We start from the raw sequence: 12500 nt of genomic DNA, 5'->3' as shown, positions 1-12500 counted from the left end.
TCTTCTTTTAGAAATGACATCGAGAGTGGATCAAAAATTTCTAGTAGGATCCGGGGTGGCGGGTTGGAGTAGCGAGGGATGTGGAGGGTGGATGGGTGGGTGGGTGGCTTGGGTTAAAGCAGAGGTGGCTCGACGATCGATATTTCAAGACGTCTAAGTCTAGCCGATATATCCAGGAACGATCGCGGTCAGGAGGGTAAAAGGAACGTGAAGTGGGAAAAGAGAAAGAAAGAGAAAGAGAAAGAGAAAGAAACAGAGAGAGAGGGAGAGAGAAAGAAAGAAAGAGAAAAAGAAAGAAAGAAAGAGAGAAAGAAAGAGAGAAAGAGAACAAGAGAAAGAGAGATAGACAGATAGATAGATAGAAGTAGATAAAGAAAGAGAGAGAGAGAGAGAGAGAGAGAGAGAGCGAAGTAACACCGGATGGAAATCGTCTCGGCTCTCACCGGAGACCGAAAACGTCCGGCTCCCTGGATTGCGTCTTTTTGCCGCTGGCTGTACTGTTCCATCGTCGTCGTCGTCATCGTCGTCGGTCGTCGTCGGTCGTCGGTCGTCGGTCGTCGGTCGTCGGTCGTCGGTCGTCGGTCGTCGTTCGTCGGTCGTCGGTCGTCGTCGTAAGCGAGTCGAGCCAAGCCAAAGCGTGGGAGTATGAGAAGAAGAAGTAGGTAGGTAGAGAAGGTTGTGCTGGCTCGGTTGCTGTCCGTTGGCGTGGCACGACGGCGTGATCCTGGCTTGGCGCGACTGGCTCGGCTTGGCGCTGGCGCGGTAGCCTGGCTCGGATATCTGGCGTGGCAACCGCCGACTCGGCTCCCGTAGCGCGGCACCGTTTATCGCGCGGATCCCCCTTCTCCCTCTCTTCTCTCTCTCTCTCTCTCTCTTTCTCTCCCTCTCGTTCTCTTTCTCTCTCTTGAAGCCGTGTGCCGGGCGACGCGGCACGTATCTGCCATCGAGCACGGCAGGAACGAGGCTATTACGCGAGCGCGCATACATATCTACGGCGAGATCCTGCGAGACTTTCCGTGCGCGTCGCTAGAGAGCGAGAGAGAGAGAGAAAAGGCTGGAAAAGGAGATCCGTGTGTTCGTGTGCTCTCTCTCTCTCTCTCTCTCTCTCTCTCTCTCTCTCTCTCTCTCTCTCTCTCTCGTATATTCTCTTTCACACGCGCGCGCGCATACACACATACGTGCACATACTCATACATTCTCTCTCTTTGGTTTTCTGTCCGTCTTTCTCTCCTTCTCTTTCTAATACAAAGAGAGCAAGAGAGAGAGAGAGAGAAAGAGAGAGAGAGAGAAAGAGAGAGATAGAGATAGAGAAAGAGAATGGAAGGGAGCCAACACGGGGTGTTGACTCCACCTCCGGACGATTTCGAGCGGTTCGTGCTTCCAGGATCAGCGAAAAGCTCCGCTAACGCGGTAGGATAAAGGCGAAAGCCCCCGGCGCTCTCTAGCCGGCGCTGAAACGAGCGAAAAACAGGTAGTATCCATCATTCTATGCCCGGCCAACCCAACGCTACTGCCACTGCCGCCACTACCACCACAACCACCACCATCACCATCATCACCACCATCGTCGTAACCGTCGTCGTCGTCGTCGTCCTCGTCGTCGTCGTCGTCGTCGTCGTCGTCGTCATCGTTACCGTCACTCTTGCTGCTCGGCCAAACGAAACTTTGGTAAAGAGAGTGACCCCGGAAAAGGGGACACGACCCCGAAGGAAGAAGAGAACTTTGGTCCGCCCCGAGGCGTGGCGAGAGAAACGCATCGACTTACTTCCTTCCTTCCTTCCTTCCTTCCTTCCTTCCTTCCTACCTTCCTTCCTTCCTTATTCTTTTTCATCCTTCCTTTCTTTTTCGAAAAAAGATCTACCTTGTATACTACTTCCCTTCCTTTCTCCCTCCGTTGTTTCTAACTATCTAACATAACGCACCATCTTTCGATTAATTTTCATTCATTCATCATTCATTCATTCATTCACTCATTCATTCATTCATTCGTTCGTTCGTTCGTTCATTCATTCCCGATAACGATTAAGAAGTACGAACAAAATACGGTCAAAGTACTTTCTCTATTAACGATCTCTTCCGATAGTGTCGTAAAAATAAGCGTCACCCTTCCCCAACCTTCCGCAGATCCCGAAGCAAAGAAAGAAAAAAGAAAGAAAGAAAGAAAGAAAATGAAGGAAAAGAGAAAAGGAAAGAAAAAAGCAAAAAAAAAGGAAAGTAAGGAGAAAAAGCTATCCACGATCATCACGAAGAAAAAAATCGAGTTGCTCGCATGCTCGCACGCGACCATTCACAGAGAGCGTGCAACGTACACGTGGTAACGGCATTTAAGGCGGCGTGGTACGAGTAATCGAATTTTGGTGCTCGTGCTGGCATCGCGAATCGTTTGCCAGGCAGGCAGGCAGGCAGGCAAGCAGGCAAACAGAGAGGTAGGGAAGTAGGGAGGCAGACAGGCATGCAGGTAGGTAGATAGATAGGTAGGTAGGTAGGTAGGTAGGTAGATAGGTAGGTAGATAGATAGACAGGTCATACATGCATATAGGCAAGCAGGCAGGGCAGGTTGGTCAAATCGTCGGCTAGCTGGCTAGCTAGCTAGCTGCCTGGATGACTGGCTGGCTGACCAGGCAGCCTCTTTCTCCCCTTTCTGAACCGCTAGTACCTACCACTGGCATATCCTCTCTCTCTCTCTCTCTCTCTCACTCTTTTATTCGAAGCGTGACCTCGTCGACCGATCAGCCGGCTGATTGGCGGCGTGGCGAAATGAACGAAACGAATACGGCACCAACCAACCCCACACCCTTTTCACTTCGATGCTACCCTCTCGCTTTCCTATCTATATACGCTCTAGCACCCCCTATTTTCTCTCTCTCTCTCTCTCTGTCTGTCTCTCTCTTTGATGCCATCCACGCACACGAGAACGCTTAACCGATCGCTTCATAGAGATCAGCACGAGAGCAAACGTACGTACATATATATATACATATACATATGTGTGTGTGTGTGTGTACATATATAGTAGATATCTATACACGCATATCGGCATGGTAGGCTCGACTCGGAGTTCGCTGCAGCGTGATGATATGGAACTACGTGTGCGGTTCCCTCGTCCTTGTATTTGTTCGTGAGTGGGTGGGCGAGAAAGACAGAGAGAGAGAGGAGAGAGAGAGAGAGAGAGAGAGGAAGAGAGAAAGAGAGAGTATATATCGTTGGCGCGAGGCGGAACGTTTGAAGCGTGGCGAACGAGGGCGGTGAGCTTCAGGGCCGTAGCCACGGGGAACGAGGCTAATTCAATGGATGCCTCCGATTCGTGGCTCGTGCCTCTTTATCTTCCTCTCTGTCTCTCTCTCTCTTTCTCTCTTTTACTCTACTCCACGCTCTATCTATATATTCTTGTCATTCTCTTGTCCCTCTCTTTCTCTTTCTCTTTCTCTTTCTCTCTCTCCCCACCGTGTCTCTTTCTACGTAATTAATGAACGACTCTGTGGCGAACAACACCTCCAACAAACCTTCGCCAACTTCTTTCGCGATGACGTTACTGCGAAGTAAAAATCCACATTCGTAGGAATTTTTACTAGTTGCTAATATGACGATACCTAGTAGCATGTACCAGAGACAATTATATAGGAAAAACGTATAGCGATACATACACACACACACACACACACACACACATATAGAAAGAGAGGAAACGAAAGAAATAAAAGATAAAGGAAAAGAATCTACGCGAAGGGGACGAAGAGAGGACAGACCAGCCTTTGCTAGCATTTTTTTTTCTCGCGGCCAGCTCTTTCTCAGGATCTTTATTGCACGAACGTCGTTTCGTCGCACAGTTTACGAGAAAGGAAAGAGCCTCTATCTCTCCCTCTCTCTCTTTCTCTTTCTGTCTATCTCTATCTATCTATCTCTATCTCTCACGCGCGCTTACTCCGCTCTTACTCTTTCTATCTTTTTCTCTTTCTCTCGACGGAACTCTCGCCGGCTATTGCCTCTTCGAGAACGAGGGGGATGCTGGGACGACGGTTATTAATAACGCCGCGATAAACTCGGGTTAAGCCCCGCGGGGATGAAGGCCTTTGGCAAAAAGCGGAGAGTTTCATATCCCTCCCGCTGATCATCTTTCTCTTTGCCTCCCACGTTCTTCTTCCTACTCTCTTTCTCACTCACTCACTCACTCACTCATTCACTCTGTCTCTTTTGCTCTCGTTCTCTCCATCTTTTTCTCTCCTCGTGTTATTCGTTCGTTCGTACTTTCGTGTAACCGAGAGGAGTATTCTCCACGACAACGAGGCGCAAAGGGCTTTGCAAAACGAGAGGATACTACGAGAGGTTCTTAGATCCTCATCGAAAAATAGATAACTTTGACGAAAGACGAAGCAAAAACGGACAAAAAAATATTCTCTTTCTTCTTATCTTCCCTTTCGTTGTACGTACCTTTTGTTTTATTTATATCTCATTCTCGTTCCTTGTTCACCTTCGATTATCTCTATCTCTATATCTAACTCTATTTCTCTCGTGTGATCATCGAAGATTCATCGAACCATCTGAAACCGATCAAAAGGTTTAAAAATATTAGATATTATCGATAATAAATATGCGTACGAATCGAAAGTAATATTATTTGACAGACATCAATACGTTCGTTAACATAACTACGATTATTGTAAATATTGATGCATATCGTTTCATATATTTTCTCTTTTTCTTTCTTTTCTGTTTTCATCATTTTACTTTGCCTGATTAACCCCTCGATGAGAGAACGTGAATTGACCGTGTCGCAATTTGCAACGGAACGCGAACGGACACTGCGATGCGCGAATTTCAAAAACCGTGTTTTCATCCTTTTTTTCCCTCTCTCTCTCTCTCTCTCTCTCTCTCTCTCTCTCTTCTCTTTTACTTCTACCACATTTTCGTTGCGAGTAGAACGTTGCTCTCTCGAAGTATTGGAAAAAGCTCACGTAACGCGAAAAGTTCGTCGTCGCGTGGTAGGCGACGCTCGACCGTGAGAACCATCGCTGCCGTTACTGTTTTTCCACGCAATCGAGTTCGTAGAAATTTTAATTTATCTCGACGAGAACGACGAGCTCACCGACGTCGAGATCTCACTCCTTTTCTCTCTTCTCTCTCTCTTTCGTTCTCTCACCTTTTATATTTCCATCGATACTATTTCACGGTGCCTCGGGTTTTCTGATTTTAAACGTTTCTTTTTTTTTCGTTTCTATTTTTTTTTTTGCTTTTCTTTCTTTCTTCTTTTTTCTCCTTCTCCTTTTTCTTTCTCCTCTTTTTTTTCGAATAGTTTCGAGAAAAAATATAAAAATCCTACTGTGTCTGGAATTATCACTGGTAAGTATTGTATCTGGACTAGCTAACAAAAAAAAAAAAAAAAGAAAAAAGAAAAGAGAGAGAGAGAGAGAGTGAGAGATTTTCATTATGAGCGATCCTAACGAATGTAAAGTTAAGTACGTTCTCAGAAATAAAAAAAATTTGTTAAATTTTCCTCAAGTTGCGTGTAAAAAAAGAGAGATAGATAAACAGATACGGATGGGTAGAAGGATGGACGAATGAATGAACGGAATGAACGAACGAATGAATAAAATGGATATCTTGCAAAAAAAGAAGAAAAAAGATCTACGATGAGAAAAGGAAGGAACTTTGAATCTTTGGAAGGTCCAATTAAGAAGACGACCGTAGAGGTGAAACGCGTCGCCGTTGCTTTCTTTAACGAGCACTCGAAGGTAAATTGAGAAAGGTTGGCTGCTGTTCGCTCGCTCGCACGAACGAATGAACGAACGAACGAACGTTCGTTCTCTATCGTCCCTCGACACGAGGCACGTTCGCGTTTAATTGAATAAAACCGGAACGACGACGATTCGCGTTTATTAATTCGATCGTCGTCGTCGTCGTCGTCGTCGTCGTCGTCGTACTCGTCGTACTCGTCGTAGTCGCAGCAGCTGCATTTTCACGTCTTGGTTCTTTGGAACGGATAAGAAGGAAAGAAAAAGAGAGAGAGGGAGAGAAGAAAGGGAGAGAGATTAAGAAAAAAGAAAGAGAAAAAATTTTTTTCTCATATTTTTGGCGTTTCTGTAATTTTCCAAACTTTCTTTTATTTCTTTTTATTTTCTTTCTTCGTCGATATGATATAAATAGATACTTTGCTCCAATCAGTTTTACACACACACACACACATATATATATATATATATATGCAAAGAAGATATCGTTCGATCGTACGTATCTATAAAATATATCAGCCTAAAATAAAAATTGCCAGATGAGATCGTCGTTATAAAGGAACATCACTAATAAGATCCACCGTATCCCTAAGTAAATTTTATTCCATTTTTTTTTTTCAGATCATTGTATTCGCGAATTTTTCTCATCATCGCCGATAGAAAGACGAAGAAGGAAAGAGAGAGACAGACACACACACACACACACACAGAAAGATAGAAAGAGAAAGAGTAAGAGAGAGAAAGATCCGGAGTGCAGTTCGTGCAGGAAAACGATTCCACTAGCAGACGGCGTTCGTTCGGATAATTAATTAATTAGCCGGAGTCTCGTCGGCGAAGTTAACGTGGAAAGAGAGAAAGAGATAAAGAAAGATAGAGAAAGAGAGAGAGAGAGAGAGAGAGAGAGAGAGAGAGAGAGAAAGATATACGTTTTCTGGGCCATTTGACGTTCCCCACTTCGAATTCACGGTTGTCCTTCTCCACCTCTTCCTCTTCCCTTCTACTCTATCCGGATCTCGTACGCCCTTCACGAACGACCCTACGACCCTTCAATTTGCACGCTACAATTGTTTCTCCCTGGTCACCCTATGTCTTCTTCTCTCCCTCTTTTGCTCCTGTTCCTCCCCTCCCTCATCTCCATTTCCCCATCAACGGCACGAGATCGTCACAAAGCGAGAACGTTTACGGTCGACTCTTTAACGATAGAACACGTTTGCTCGCACTCGCTTCTTCTTCTTCTTCGTCTTCTTCTTCTTCTTGCCTTTCGACATTATATCATCATTTTCGTCCTCCTTTCGTTTCTCTTATTCTCCTATTCGTCAAAATATATATCTCTCTATCGATCTTGTCTCTATCGTAAGATCGAACATCGAACGGGTTCATCGTCATTTCGATTTTATAAACTCGCTAAAATTTTATCCTAAAACGCTCAGAAATCGTAATTTTTAACTCGTGCAATCGTAAACTTAGATCTCATTAGAAAATCATTTAATTTACTAGGATCGATAATTTTACGGGAATAAATTTTAAATAAACATTACGAAACGTCGATGGAAGTTATCTGGGGGGGAGAGAGGAAAAAAAAATAAATAAATAAATAAATAAATAAATAAATAAATAAATTCGAAACGATATGCTCGTTAAAATCCTCTCCCCCTTCTTTTTTATTCGGCCCCTTCAATTCCTCGAGAAAGTCCTTCGTACGAGAAAGAAAAATGAAGCAAGAAGGAAGTACAGGTTGCTCGCTGAATATCTCTCATCGAAATACCTCGATAACGAAGTACTCGAAGAAGCCGTACGTCGAAGGGTTTCTACACGAAGGAATCGTGTCGTAAGCGTTAAAACGTTTCCTTTATTTTTCTTTCATAATTTTCTTCGAAAGAAACGATGAACGAAGAAGAAGAAGAAGAAAACGAAGAAGAAGAAGAAGAAGAAGAAAAAAAGAAGAAAAGGAAATGCTAAGTTTTCAGAGGACGCTGGGATTCGAGTGACCGACAAAGGCGATCTCGCTACGGTGAAATAAGTTTGCCGGCGTAGGAGGTTCGAAGTAACGCGAGGGGTTGGAAGTTCTCGTGGTATCGCAGACGGAAACGTTACGTGCTCGACGAGCATCTCTCTCTCCCTTTCTCTTTCCTTTTAGAGTAGGGAAGAGGAAAGAGACGGTCGCATCAGGCTGCGTCCCTGGTGGCGTCGTTACGAGGGGCGTCGCGTTTAGAGAGCGTCGACGTTGGAGCACCAGCAGGAGCCTGACGATGCGGTGGCCGTCGGTGATGCGGAGGAGGAAGAAGAAGAGGAGGAGGAGGAGGAGGAGGAGGAGCAGGAAGAGCAGGAGCAGGATGAGAAGGAGAAGGAGGAGTAAAGGGTGGTAGCGACGCGCACGAGCGAAAGCGAGAAAGAGAGAGAGAGAGAGAGAGAGAGAGAGAGTGGGAAGAGGAAATATCGGTCCCTCCTTTGGCGCGGCAGAACGGCGTGACGTTGGCACGGCACTGACGCGATTCACTGTGCTAGCCAGCCACGCCAGAACCAGCAGCAGCAGCAGCAGCACCATCACACCACTACTACTACCGTCACCATCACACCACTACTACTATCGCCAGCAACGACTGGAGAAGCGTGGCGTGGCATAGAAGTATCGGTAGTAGTGGTAATGGTAGGAGTAAGAGTAGTAGAGTAGTCGTAGTCGTAGTAGTAGTAGTAGTAGTAGTAGTAGTAGTAGTAGTAGTAGTAGTAGTAGTAGTAGTAGTAGTAGAGTAGTAGTAGAAGTAGTAGTAGAAGTAGTAGTAGTAGTAGTAGAAGCTCGGCGTGGCTCGGCAGGGCGCCACTCGACGCCACGCGAAGAGGTACGAGGGGTGTGGAGGTGGTAGGTAATCACCCGGCGGCTCGCGTTATAGCGTCGTTACGCCGCAGCGCCGCTATCCTCCTCCTACTTTTCCACCTTCCACCTCCATCCTCTTCCTCCTTCGTCCTCATCCTCCACTCGCTCTCGTTCCATCCACGTCCTCGGCACTCACTCTCTCTCTCTCTCTCGCTCGCTCGCTCGCTATCTACCTCTCTCTTTACCCGTAGCGTTTTCTTCCCTTTCGCCTTCTCCCTCTCGACCCAATCTCCTCCACCTTTACCACCGCCTCCACCTCCGTACCTCCAGCTCCTCTTCCTCTTCCTTCTTCCTTCGCTGAAACGACGGCAGCCTCGGTGCTTCGAGTCTCCGGTGGAACGAGCGACGCGGCTGCCTTTCATATACCGCTATACGAAATACGGTTACACCCGCACCCTCTTCCTAACCCCCTTTTCCGTTCTTCCTTCTTCTCTTCTCTACTATGTCGGTTCCTTGCGCTCACCTCCACCTCTACCTCTACCTCCACCTCCAACGGCGTCACCGTTGAGACCGAGTTTAATTATTTCATATCGCCGTACACGGATCAACGCCGCGACGCCGGCGTTGCCTGCCAACCGCGGAATCCGATCTTAGTCGTCGTCGTCGTCGACGACGACGTCGAGGAAGACGACGACGAAGACGACGAAGATGACGTCGTCTCTCTTTCCTTTATCTCTTTCCTTCTTCTTCCTTTCCGGATTTTTTTTTTATTCTAATTTTCACGGATTTCCCTTCGTAAGAACAGATAGAGACAAATTTTCTTATTCCCCATCTAGACGATCTTTGCAGTTGGCTTTTATTCTTGTATACAAACCTATACTTTAACGACGACTAATGGAGAGTAGCGGCCCGTTTCTGATTGATAACCACCCGCGTCACGCTTTCGAGGTGGACGATCGAGTCGATGGAAGAAGAGAAAAAAAGAAAGAGAGAGAGAGAGAAAGATAGAAAAAGCGAAGGAAAAAGGCCGATGGGAGGCAAATGCTGACTGGATCGAGAGAATGAGAAAGAGAGAAAAAGAAAAAAGAGAGAGAGAAAAATAAAAAGAGAGGAAGAGACATCCCTAGAGAGATTTAAAGGGGAGACATCGATGTCGCAAACGTGCAGTTTGCGAGAAACGCCATAAAAATCGTTTCCGTCGCGAGACTCATACGCGTTATCCCGATGGTGTGGTCACACAAGTCCCATACAACGTGCCGGATGACAAACTATGAAAATGCTATCGTTTAACGTTTCCCAGGACGATTAATAACCGTTATTATTGGCCGGACCCCGTCTACATACCGTCGTCACGTCCTTTTCAAACGACTCTCATAAACGCCCAGGCATAAATAACTTTGATGCGCGGCCCGCCGTTACACGTCGACCTATTCTCTCGCGTGCACGTTATATGTCCTGCTTCTTCTTTTACACTCTCGCGTTTGCTTCTTTTCTTCGCGCTTATTTCTCCTTCCCTTTTTTTCTTGTTCGCGCGACCATGACGAGTCACGTTAAATGATATACGAGCATTTCACGAGTGTTCGCGTATAAAATCGAGCCGTTCGAGAGGGATTCGCCATTTTTTCTTTCTTCTTTTTTTGGTATTTTCGTCTTCTCTTTTTTTCCTACGCTTTTGCTTTCCTTCTTTTTCTCTCTCTTTACTTCGGTCGAAACACGATCGCTCGGAAATCGTTTCGATGGTCACTTTTCTTCCTACTTATCAATCATCGTTTTATTATCGCAAATTGGATTAATCAGAGATTAAGCATTTTTTTGTTCTTTTTTAGTTTCTTGCTCTTTTCTCCCTTAACAATCTATACTATGCAAAGAAGAAAGAATTACGTTGTCCAGATTAAAACGCGCGTACATGTATCGAGACTACACGTTTGGATAGAAAGCATATAAACATACGTGCATACGTACGTACGGACGCACACGAACAAAGAAATTATTTTTAGTTACGAATATAGGGATAAAAATAAAAGCGAAGATAAAGGCGATCGCTTGATAAGGGAAGGGTCCAAGCGTTTTCCAAGATAGGATACGATATTCCGTGATGTTCCAATGATGTTTCCTGAAGAGTACGAACTCAACGAACCCTCTTCGCATGACATATTTCTACGAAGGGTCGTTTCCTGGCCTTCGACGCGTAATTAATATATATATATATATATATATATATATATATATATATATATATATACACACACACACACATATATACATACATACATGCACACATACACACATATATATGCTTACTCCTGCTTCATCGTGCGGCATGTGACTCCCGAGTACTCAAATCGCGAGGGTTGAAACCACCCCATATACTACCGTTATTCGTCGTCGTCCTACGACCCTTCCTCGTTCTACGACCTCATCGCGAAGTATGGTTACCACCACCATCGCTACACCATCACTTACCGCATGTCCAATATAGATCCTTACAGCATTTAGGATGTTGCCGCTTATCGTTGTCGATCCATGAACGATCTTAACAACGAACTCTTGAAAACTTTATGAGTGACCGCTATTTGGTGACTGAGCTCGATTTCAATGAGTAATAAACGCGATACAAGGCCAACGACGACCTTTACAACATACGTATAATAACAACAAGGATATATATATATATACATATATATATATATATGACTATGCTCATTTGATGTAAGATACATTCGATGTAAGATACGCATTCCAATAATATCTATATAAGATCGTGTAAAAAAAAAAAAAAAAAAAATCCAATTTTTCAAATGCTTCTTTTTCTTTTTTTTCCTTTTTTCTTTACTTTTTTTACTTTAGAAAATCTCTATCGGAATTTTGCGCTGAAACTTTCATATAATTATCTAACAGGATTATCTAAAAGAATAAATTATTCGCTCGAACCTTTGAGATAAACGCGAAGTTTCGTTGCGAGAAAAAAGAAAAAAAGATGTAAAAAAAAAAAAAAGAACGAATACTCAGAGCAGAGGGAGAAAAAGAGAAAGAAAGAAAGAAAGAAAGAGAGAAAGAGAGAGACAGAGGGAGAGAGAGAAAGAGAGAAACAGAGAGAGAAATGTAGTCTCTCTCTCGCTATGTGAGGACACCTTTAAAGCCCACTTGCGAGCTGACAATTAACGTCGCGCCGGTGGTCTCGTTACCGAGTCGCTCTCAGGGACGCACGTACATAACTAACTCTTCGTTCCAGAGCGAGAGCGATAACTAGAGAGAGAGAGAGAGATAGTGAGATAGCGTGTATGTGTGTCTGTGTGTGTGAGAGAGAGAGAGAGAGAGAGAGAGAGAGAGAACGATGAGACGAAAATAATATCGAACGGAGCGGCCACCGAACGTGTTAGCCGTATTCCAGAATACCACCTAATAATAAATTCGAGCTTATACCCCGACTCTACCGTTAGAGGGATTTTCGAACGACGAATTACGTGGCCGCTTAACCGGGAAAGAAAAATAAAACGTGTCTCGATGACGAACGTACTCTGGATTTTTTAATAACCGTTAAAATAAACTGTCGGAAGCGCGCATACATATATGTATGTAGGGGTATACCGAGTGAGCCAGGAAAAAAGGATGAGAATATCTTGACGGTGGAGATACGCGTTAACAATACGTCGGACTTGATCAAATGTAATTATATTATTCATGATTATTAAGCTGATTTTTTATATTGAGAACGAAAATAATGGGTAGGACAAAGTTAAATTTTATATATATATATATATATATATATATATATATATATAATAAATTTTTGCTATGATCTCACTTCGAACGATTTCTAAATTCCAATGTTCAATCCTATTACTATATCCTCGTATTCGTCTTTTCTTTTTTAACATATAATACCCTGTAATACATCAATATAGGAAAGATACTTTTGTAATCGTAATCGAGCGATTTTTTCGTCGAACGTATGTACATAT

At 44.3% G+C, this 12500-nt stretch overlaps 1 long non-coding RNA gene across 18 annotated transcripts in view; it reads right to left on the bottom strand.

The window, feature by feature from the left end:
- LOC127063907 (uncharacterized) overlaps positions 1-12500 on the bottom strand; it is a 131356-nt gene that overhangs the window by 59682 nt on the left and 59174 nt on the right. For 17 of the 18 annotated variants that reach the window (XR_007781518.1, XR_007781525.1, XR_007781517.1 and 14 more), the window contains exon 4: positions 4429-4538. The exons of the other annotated variant lie outside the window; for it this stretch is intronic. This is a non-coding gene — a long non-coding RNA (uncharacterized LOC127063907). The remainder of the gene's footprint in view (positions 1-4428; positions 4539-12500) is intronic. 18 annotated transcript variants of the gene reach the window in all.

The sequence above is a fragment of the Vespula vulgaris genome, chromosome 5 (genome assembly GCF_905475345.1).
Source record: "Vespula vulgaris chromosome 5, iyVesVulg1.1, whole genome shotgun sequence".
Taxonomy (NCBI): domain Eukaryota; kingdom Metazoa; phylum Arthropoda; class Insecta; order Hymenoptera; family Vespidae; genus Vespula; species Vespula vulgaris.
The sequence above is the reverse complement of the archived record's forward strand: the minus strand, read 5'-3'. Positions and strand labels throughout refer to the sequence as shown.